Source organism: Lactuca virosa, chromosome 8, assembly GCF_052849685.1.
Source record: "Lactuca virosa cultivar CGN04683 chromosome 8, Lactuca_virosa_CGN04683_v6, whole genome shotgun sequence".
NCBI classification, from domain to species: domain Eukaryota; kingdom Viridiplantae; phylum Streptophyta; class Magnoliopsida; order Asterales; family Asteraceae; genus Lactuca; species Lactuca virosa.
The window spans coordinates 345422686-345433062 of NC_136433.1; positions in this window are offsets into that span (position 1 = coordinate 345422686).

A 10377-nucleotide genomic window follows, 5' to 3' on the forward strand; every position below is an offset into this window, starting at 1 on the left:
ATTACAAATGAGATTGATTGTGATCCAAGGCTCATGTTCAACAGGATGTCTGTAACAAAGGGATAATTGATAAACTTACCTTAATACATCAATTGAAGCTTAGATCTTTTGGGAATTGGATGTTGATGAATGGCATTCTTCGTCATATGTTAGTGGGGGCAGTGAAATGTTGCTAGACGTTCACCACTGTCTATATCAATCTATGATGAGTCTTGTGCAAGTGGGAGATTGAAAAATCTAGTATGCCCAAGAGTCATTATAGAATGATATTGCTAATAATATATGATCATATAGGGTCACACCATATAGGAAGTTATCGTCAATTGATTATTTATTAGTATAACTTGATTATAAATAAATATACCAACACTTGTATTTAATTGGAAAATTATTATTTCATGGAAATAATATTTTACTAATTGGGAATTTATTATTTGTGGAAATAATATTTATTGGAGAAATAACAACTTATGAAATATATCATAAAGTATGATTATTTATAAGTTATATTTATATCTTAATAAACTAGTTAGAGTTTATTTATATATAAGATAGTTTTATATAAAAGAGATATTTATATAAGACTAGTTACATGTTATATATATTGGAATCACTTTTATAAAAGATAAGGCTTTTATAAAAAAACATGGTGTATATATATATATATATATATATATATATATATATATATATATATAGAGAGAGAGAGAGAGAGAGAGGGAGAGAGGAGGGTTCAATTGAGAAAAAAAAGGTTGAGAATGGGGGATTCATTCTCAGCCAATCATTTAATTAGCATCTTAACATAAAATACACGGTGGCAAAATTGTAAATATGATATGATATCCTTCAATCACAGATACATAATTGTGGATAATTTGATAACAATTCAAATTCATTACTACTCGATCGTTCATCATCCAAATTTCTTCTCCAACCTTCAACGATCATCCAAATTTCTTCAATTAAATCCTCGATCAACATCATCCAGTGTTAATCAATCATCCATCTTCGTCAAAAACACGTTCATCAACATCATTCAACAGTAGACAAAAAAAAATTGTTTTTGGTTCTTTCAATCCAATCTTCAATTATGCTTGAATTCGAGCATATCTTCAACATCTACGATTAATTATACTCTCAGTGTCATTAGATCAAAATCATCGATAATCAACAACAGTTTCACTTCATATCATTCATTCAACATCGATCATCAAACAAAACTTCGAAATTAAGGTTAGAAAAACATCAAATCATTTTTTTTTGAAAAATTTCATATAATTCTCTATCAATCTACTATTTTGTAAGTTTTAAATAGTCAAAGTATCGTGTTTTTAGCATTTTTAAAAAAGCTTACTTGTATGCACTCCAACTGTTTGATGAAATGCATAAACTATATTACCACGTTATATTCACATATGAATATGTTTTCGCACCTTAATCAGTATATGATTATTAAAACACAAAACAAATATACAATTTTATATATTATTCATATGTGAATAACATATAAAAATTATATATATTTGTGAATATACCTTGTAATATTCATATGTTAATATCCTGTGTAATATTCATATGTGAATAAACTGTGTAATATTCACATATGAATATACCATCTAATATTCATAAGTGAATATATCATCTAATACTTACAAGTGAAAATAGTATGTAATCTTCACAAGTGAATGCATCGTTTAATATTTAAATATGAATATATTGTATCATATTCACAAGTGTATATACTATATATTATTCATATGTGAATATACTGTGTAATATTCATGAATGAATATACCATGCAATATTTAGATGTGACTAGAATGTGTAATATTCACAAGTAAATATACCATATACTATTCACATGTGAATCTACCATATAATATTCATATGTGAATATACTATGTAATATTTATTTGTGAATATACCATGTAATATCACATGTAAATATACAATATAAACAACATATATCATATAATATTCACATATGATTATACATTCATATGTGAATATACCATGTGATAATTAGAATGTGATAAATCGCTATTATTATGAACTAAAAGTATATTTTTAACATTTTTTATGTGTATTCACATGTTTTTCAGGTATCGTTATAACTAAATAAAAGAATAACATTTCAATCAATGGTTGGTTCATATCCCGGTGGTTGACGATTGGTTGACGTAATTGAGAAGATATCATTGACGAAGACAATATGTTTTTATATTCACGTGTAAATGTTATACAATTTAATATATTCTTCATTTTGATCGTGTTAAATTCAAATGCAAATGATATTCATTAACCAATACAATGTTGTTTGTCTTAGTATGATGTTTATTTTACATGTAAAATAATATTGTTACAATATACAAAAAACTATTCACAAACCAATTCTTATAGTGCATTATTTATTTTTATATATAAAGGTTGTATTCACAAAATAAATAAATCAACATGCATAGTTTATTCACATAAATAAAAATAACAGATTACAATGATGTTTTTACTAGTGGGATTGAAGTTAGTAACATCATCAGTAAATATGTCGTACTAATTTCTAAACTTTATTCATATATGAATAAATAGCATGTCATGATGATGTCATCACTAGTAGGAATGAAAATTTAGTGACATCATCAAAACAATTTGCTGCAATGAAGTTTAGTCTCGGAATTGGACGAAATTCGCATATTTGATGTAAAATGGTGCGATTTACAATACTCACCGCTTCGCCGTGACGTACGGTGTTTTTCGGCCATTCGGGACTGTTTAGGGCTTCAAAATGACGTTTTTCTATTTTTATAATTTTCCGAAAAAAAAGTTATCATTTATTCACAAATGAATATAACATTAATAAAATATATATGCTTATATAATTATTTTATTAACCTAAAAAGATTAGTTGTATGTGAATAAATATATATTCTTATCAAATACTTTTTTTATCTTTAATTTTATATATTTTGTAGTCCTCGGTTTTATTGACAGTTTTATTCATTTGTAAATAATACATATATATATTCACATTTGATTATTACATATATATATATATATTCATTTGTGAATATTACATATGTTCACATGCGGATATAATTCTTATATGTTATTCACATATGAATTACAAACTTGCTTAGGACCTCAAAACAATGTTTTTTTTCCGAAAAAAATACATTATCACTTCTGAATAAAAAGTACGATTAATTTTTTTATAATTTAAGTATCATTCATATATGAATATAGCATATAATAAAGATAGTATATTCATATTTAAATATTAGACGATGCATTCAATTGTGAATATTACATAGTATATTCACTTGTGAATATTAGATGGTATATTCACTTATGAATATTATATGATATTTTCATATGTGAATATTACATAGTATTACATGGTATATCACATGTGAATTTTACATAGTATGTTCACTTGTGAATATAAGATGATATATTCACTTATGAATATTACACAGTATATTCACATATGAATATTACAAGGTGTTTTCACAAATATATATAATTTTTATACGTTATTCACATATGAATAACATACAGACTTGCATATTTGTTTTTTGTTTTAATAATCATATACTGATTCAGGTCAGAAAACATATTCATATGTGAATATAACGTGGTAATTTAGTTTATGCATTTCATCAAACAGTTGGAGTGCATACAAGTTAACTTTTTTAAAAATGTTAAAAACATGATACTTCCAATTCAAGTTATCAATTCCAAATCATCATATACTTTCGATTTCGACTTTGAAGTGTGCAATTCCGATTTTCATTTCATTCCAAAAAAAAATTCCGATTTCAATTTTGAAACCTTGAAATCCCGATTCCAGATTTCTTTGTAATACTGATAATCAAGCCGCGAACTGTTCCGATTAGAATATATGTTCCAATTTCAAAAGCTTCCGACTTCAGATGTGACATCCTATGTCTGATCGATTTCACATTTTGATTTTGATTTCCGAAAATCTGATTAGGAACCTGTGAGTACCGATTCCGAGTCCTTCAATGTTGATTGTGACTGCGAGTCCAGAACTCCAATTCCAATTTCATGAGCAACAAAGAAATTCCGATTCCAACTGAGTTCGTTTGCGAATCTGGGAAATTCAAATTCGGAGTATTCAACAAAGAAATCGATGTTACGTATTTGAGATTGAAGGTTATTATCATATTTACAAGTTTGCCACCGTGTCTTTTATGGTTAGATTAAATGAGTGGCTGAGAATGATTCCCTCATTCTCAATCTTTTTTATTTTCTCAATTGAACTTACCTCTCTCTCTCTCTCTCTCTATATATATATATATATATATATATATATATATATATATATATATATATATATATATATACATGTCTAGTCATGGGAATATAATAATGGACACACCATGCCTTCTTTATTCACTATCATGGCTAGAAAATCAAGAGGCATGGCTAGGTGATGTCCTTTTGATTATTTTATTGAAGCATGCTTGAGACCCATGCTTTGACAAGATAGAAGGTATGGACTTTTGGCTCTTGGCTCAAGTATATAAGCATGTGTATGAAGAGCTGTGAAGGTGTTGTTTTCTCTCTATTTTCTCATTTCTTTCTTCTAATTTTGGAGCCCAAAACCGTCAGTATAGAACTAATATAAGGGCTGCCATATTTCATAAATAGCAAGCCTTATTCCCTCCTTCCTTCTTGCATTTTGATGCTAGACAAACTCTGTTTGCTGTTTCACCTTTGAACATATATTTGGTATATATTTCAAAGGCTTATGAATAACAAATTACAAGTGAATACTAGCATGTTTTGATGGTTCTACTCTTGCTTAGTGGATACTTGTAGAGAACTCTTGCTTTAGAGTTTCATGCCACACTTCATCAACTTCCAACCTCCCATGAGGATCAAAGTCTTCAAAGGTTGTTATGATTTCCCTTCTATGGTTGTTTTAATCTTTCTAACTCTTGCAAAATGATCCTTGGTGGGTAAAATAGTTTTAGTTTTATTCAACAATTTTAAAGCTTTTGTTGTCAATTTTACCGGTTGTGAAACTAGATTTTTGAATAAAAACTCAACATAATTTTCGACCGATTTTAAATTTAACAGTATGAGAAGATTACACCGATTAACGACCGTGTAAAATTCATAACTTCTACATACAGACTCTGTTTTTGACTGTATTTTTATCGTCGAGCTCGTATTAATGAGATCTTCAATTCTCATTTAGGTTGTGTCGGCTAAAAATCGATCGATCTAAAATTCAAATTCCGGGTTGTGCACTGCTATGCTAAATCTTAGAAAAATCATAACTTCCTCATACGAAGTCAGATTTGGACATTCTTTTTATGTACGTTCTCGGTTTAACATATACTACAACTTTTGTTTAGCTCCCTAAGGCTAAAAAGTAATTTATCAAAAATTCACTTTTTATGTTATGCGGTGCCGTGCCCATTTAGCCGTAAAACTTCGACAAGTTATAACTTTTTTGTTATAACTCGAATTTCAGCGTTCTTTATATAAACGGAACCCTTGTGACATATACTACAACTTAGTTAAGATTATTTATTCTAAATAATCTTCTATCAAAAAGTCATTTTTGACGCTTATTGTCTCTAAATTGACTAACCCGAATCTGCGAGCGTTACAATTATCTCCCTCTTAGGTGATTACGTCCCGGAATTATCAACAAAAAAGGGCTTGTGTAATGACTCCATACGTTGTCTGTCACACCCCAAACTAGAACGGCAGAAACGTCTGGGGGTGGATGACTTTCATGTACAATATCATAAAAAATGAATAGTAGTGATAAAAGCATTACAACCATCATATTGATAAATAATAAGTTTACATTGTTTGCACAATATTGTCTACTTGATATCATATACATATGACCAAAAACAAAATGACATGACGCGACGACGCCCCATCCTCCAAAAACTATTTGGTTACCCGTTTACTGATTTTCTGAGAATACAAGTGATTTTGAAAAGTGTCAACAATTAAGTTCGTGAGTTCATAAGCATTTTGTATGAGAGAAATCGGTAGCTTTTCCTTGTAAAATGATAGAGTGTGCCTTCAGAAAATCCAATATTCTCTTTAAAAATGAACTGTAAGTCTTAAACCCAAGATTAAAAATGTAAGTAATGTTGTGCTGGAAAATCGTATTATGAAGTTTTATCTTTATATAAAACTACTTGAATGTACATTAACCCCGTAAACCAAATGTTTTGTATACCCCATGTGAGTTATCATAACCATGCTAGCGACTAGTTGGCCTGCTACGATGTTCTTCAGGCGTCGAAACTGTTAGGAATTTGTCACCCTAGACTGGCCAGTCTAACAGTGGCTAACAGCTTAGGTGCCGGGTTGTCAATCCCGTATAGATCTATACACAAGTGTCACGCTCTCCCTACAAGAGACTCTGGTTATAATGCATGACTTAATGTGTATTCTGGTAGATACGGTGAAGCCAAATGTCTCACAAAATTGTATTAACTGGTTTAAGTGTATTGAAAACCCCTTTTTCTTGTAAATGAATGCATTACTCTTCCATAGTGGTTACATAGTGCAAAAATAATTATACATTTAAATAATTATTTGTTTCTTTCGAAATGGTAATGTAGTGTTTGTGACTCCCAAACTATACCAATTATAGTTTACTAAGTTTGTTTGTTAAGACTTTTTATATAATCATTTATATAAATACATGGTAGTGATCTTGTCTAGATGTTTTTAAAATATTAAGTCATATATAAAGACTTACATCTAACACAAGTATGAGAAATCTGTATGAAAAAGTCCATTTCAAGCTTTTGCCCCGTTTTTAACGGTGTTTTTTTCTAGTTAAAAAATGTATGGTCAAAACAACATATTTTGGGTTATATTCCACAAAATGGTGAAATAACTAGAATGTAACCACTTTTGTTAGGAAATCTATATTTTGGTAAAAAGTCTCAAAATCCTTGTAGCTTTGTAATCATAACTTTTCTTATGATTATATAACATAGTTTATGTTTTATTTTTGGTTAGTTTTGTATCTCAAAACTAATATATCACAAATAATTGTCTAAAATCTAGTGATAACCATATTCCATGCAAATAATGTTTTATAGTTAACATAGAGATGAAACATGCAAGTATTTGTGTGATAAACCAATCTTTACTTGTATCCCCCCCCCTTAAAACATGAAAAACTCGAAAATGTAGGGGTATGAACTCACCTTGAGTGTGTTTGTGGTTGGTTGGAGAGATGATGGTGAAGTTCTTTATGCCTAGAACACTTGAGGTGGTTGATGAACTCTTTGAAGATGATGTTATCCTATGAGTTTTAACACATAATAATGTGTGTAAATAAGGTGAATCTAGTATGGAAGTTTATAGAAACACTAGATTGACAAGAAATGCTTACCAAAAATTCTAAGAATCAACTTGAAGGATTTTTCCTTAGAAGTTTTGGACTAGATTCTTGAGAGGAAATGAAGATCTTCGAAAATGGTGGGTGTTTGGGGTGTTCTCGGCCATGGATAAAGGGGAAGGGTGAGGTGACATTTGCATTGTTATTTGTTGGGTAAATGCATTGATACATGTTAGGTAAAACTTTGTGTTGGAAAGGATGAAACATCAAGTCATGAAGCCAACCCTTCTTTTATCTTCTTTCCCACCGAAAACCCCTTAGTACCACCGAAATCACATGTTATTTCGGTCTAGCGCCACCGAGATCACATGGTGATTTCGGTTTATGTTCCAACGGAGATCCCATGGTGATTTCGGTCCATGCACTAACCGAAATCCCAAATGTTTTGAGTCCTAAGCCGTTGACTTGATAACTTTACTTGACTTTTGTTGGCTCATTTGACTTCAGTTAGGTCCAAAATTGGCCGTTGTCACATCATCCCCCTGTTAGAAGGACTTTCGTCCCGAAATTAGTTCTGGAGTGGGTACTCATGAGTTAGGGAAATGATGTGGGTACTTTTGCTTCATTTGATCTTCTCGTTCCCAGGTGAATTTAGGCCCTCACTTGGCGTTCCAACGGATCTTCACTATGGGTATGCAACTTTGTTTTGTTCTTTTGACCTCTCTATCCATGATTTCCACTAGTTCCTCTACGAAGTGTAGACTCTCGTTTACCTCGATCTCATCGAGTGGGACTACAAGAGTCTCTTCGGACAGACACTTCTTTAGGTTGGACACGTGGATGGTGGGGTGTACGTTACTGAGTTCTTGTGGTAAGTCGAAGTTTGTAAGCCAGTGGGCCGATTCTGGAAAGGATCTCGAATGGCCCAATATACCTTGGATTCAGCTTCCCACATTTTCCAAATCGTATCATTCCCTTCTAGGGTGAGACCTTCAACAGAACGCGGTCACCAACCTGGAATTCCAAGGGTTTTTGTCGCTTATCGGCATAGCTATTTTGCCGATCCCTGGATGCCTTTAATCGTTAACGGGTCTGCACAATCTTCTTCGTTGTTTCCCGTATGATATCTGGTCTAGTAAGTGTGCTATTAGGCACTTGTCCTTTTTCTAGCTACGTGTCACCTACTTCAGCCCAACACAGAGGTGATCTGCACTTACGCCCATAGAGAGCTTTGAATGGCACGACTTTGATGATAGTGTGACATCTGTTATTTTATGAGAATTCAATGAGTGGTAAATGGGTATCCCACACTTTACCAAAGTCTATCACACAAGCTCTCAACATGTCTTCTAGCGTCTGTATGGTTCTCTCGCTTTGACCGTAGGTTTGAGGGTGATAATTTGTACTCATGTCGAGTTTGATTCCCAAGGACTTTTGTAGTGACTGCTAGAACCATGAGGTGAATCTACTATCTCTTTCGGAGATGATGGATATTGGCACCACATGCAGTTGTGCAATTTCTTTAATGTACGTCCTTGTTAGCTTCTCCATCTTGTCGGTCTCTTTTATTGGTAGGAAGTGTGTGGATTTGGCTAACCTGTCAACTATCACCCAGATGGTGTCAAGTTTACCCGTCGTCTTGGGCAACTTCGTTATGAAGTCCATGGTTACCCGCTCCCACTTCCACTCGGGTATATCCGGTTGCTGAAGCAAACCCGAGGGATTTTGGTATTCTACCTTGAACTTGGCACAAGTAAGGCACTTGCCCACATAGGTAGCAATTTTTGCCTTCATGTTTGGCCACCAATAAAGTTTCTTGAGGTCCAGATACATCTTGTCTGAACCGGGATGAATGGATTATTTGGTTTTGTGAGCCTCATTCATGACAACGTCTCTGTACTCGCCGAATCTCAGTGTCCAGATTCGATCCATGAAGTAACGAGCTCCGTCATCCCTGACTTTAAGGTTTTTATCCATTCCCCTCAAGGCTTCACCTGCTATGTTCTCGGGTTTCAAGGCTTCTAACTGCTCCTCCTCGATCTGTGTGGACAGGTGTGAATGGATGGTCATGGTCAATGGTTTTACTCGGCAGCCCGAGTATTCTTTTCGAATTAGGGCGTCTGCTACAACATTGGCTTTGCCTGGATGATAATGAATTTCCTATTCGTACCCACCGTCGTTGTCTCATGTTGAGCTCCTTTTGATTGATAAAGTGTTGAAGACTCTTATGATCTGTGAATATGGTTCACTTTGTGTCGTAAAGGTAGTGTCTCCAAATCTTCAGGGAAAACACCACTGCTCCTAATTCGAGGTCGTGCGTGGTGTAATTTACCTCATGATTTTTGAGTTGTCTTGAGGCATAGGCAATGACCTTTCCTCGTTCCATAAGCACACATCCTAGGCCTTGCTTGGATGCATCACAGTAGACAACAAAGTCTTCGGTCCCTTCTGGGAGAGACAAGATTGGAGCGCTGCACAGAGCCTGCTTAAGCGTTTGGAAGGCAGTTTCTTGTTAATTCTCCCAGCTGAAAGTCACTCCCTTCTGAGTCAAGGTAGTGAGCGGCTTTGCAATCTTAGAGAAGTTTTGTATAAATCTTCGGTAGTAGCCAGCAAGACCCAAAAACGGGCGGATCTCTGTTGGTGTTCTTGGTGTTGCCCAGTTTTCAATCGCCATGACTTTGGAAGGGTCCACATGTATACCTTCCTCGCTGACTATGTGTCCCAAGAAGTCTACTCTTTGAATCCAGAATTCGCATTTCGAGAACTTCACGTATAGCTTTTCTGCCCTTAATGTCTCCAAGGCCTGTCGTAGGTGTTGACTATGTTCCTCCTCACTTCGTGAATAAATTAGTATGTCGTCGATGAATACTATCACAAATTTATCCAAGTAAGGTCGGCAAACACGGTTCATTAGGTCCATGAACACTGCAGGCGCATTAGTAAAACCGAAGGGCATCACCACAAACTCGTAGTGACCGTAGCGAGTTCTAAAAGCCGTCTTAGGAATATCTTCCTCCTGAATTCGC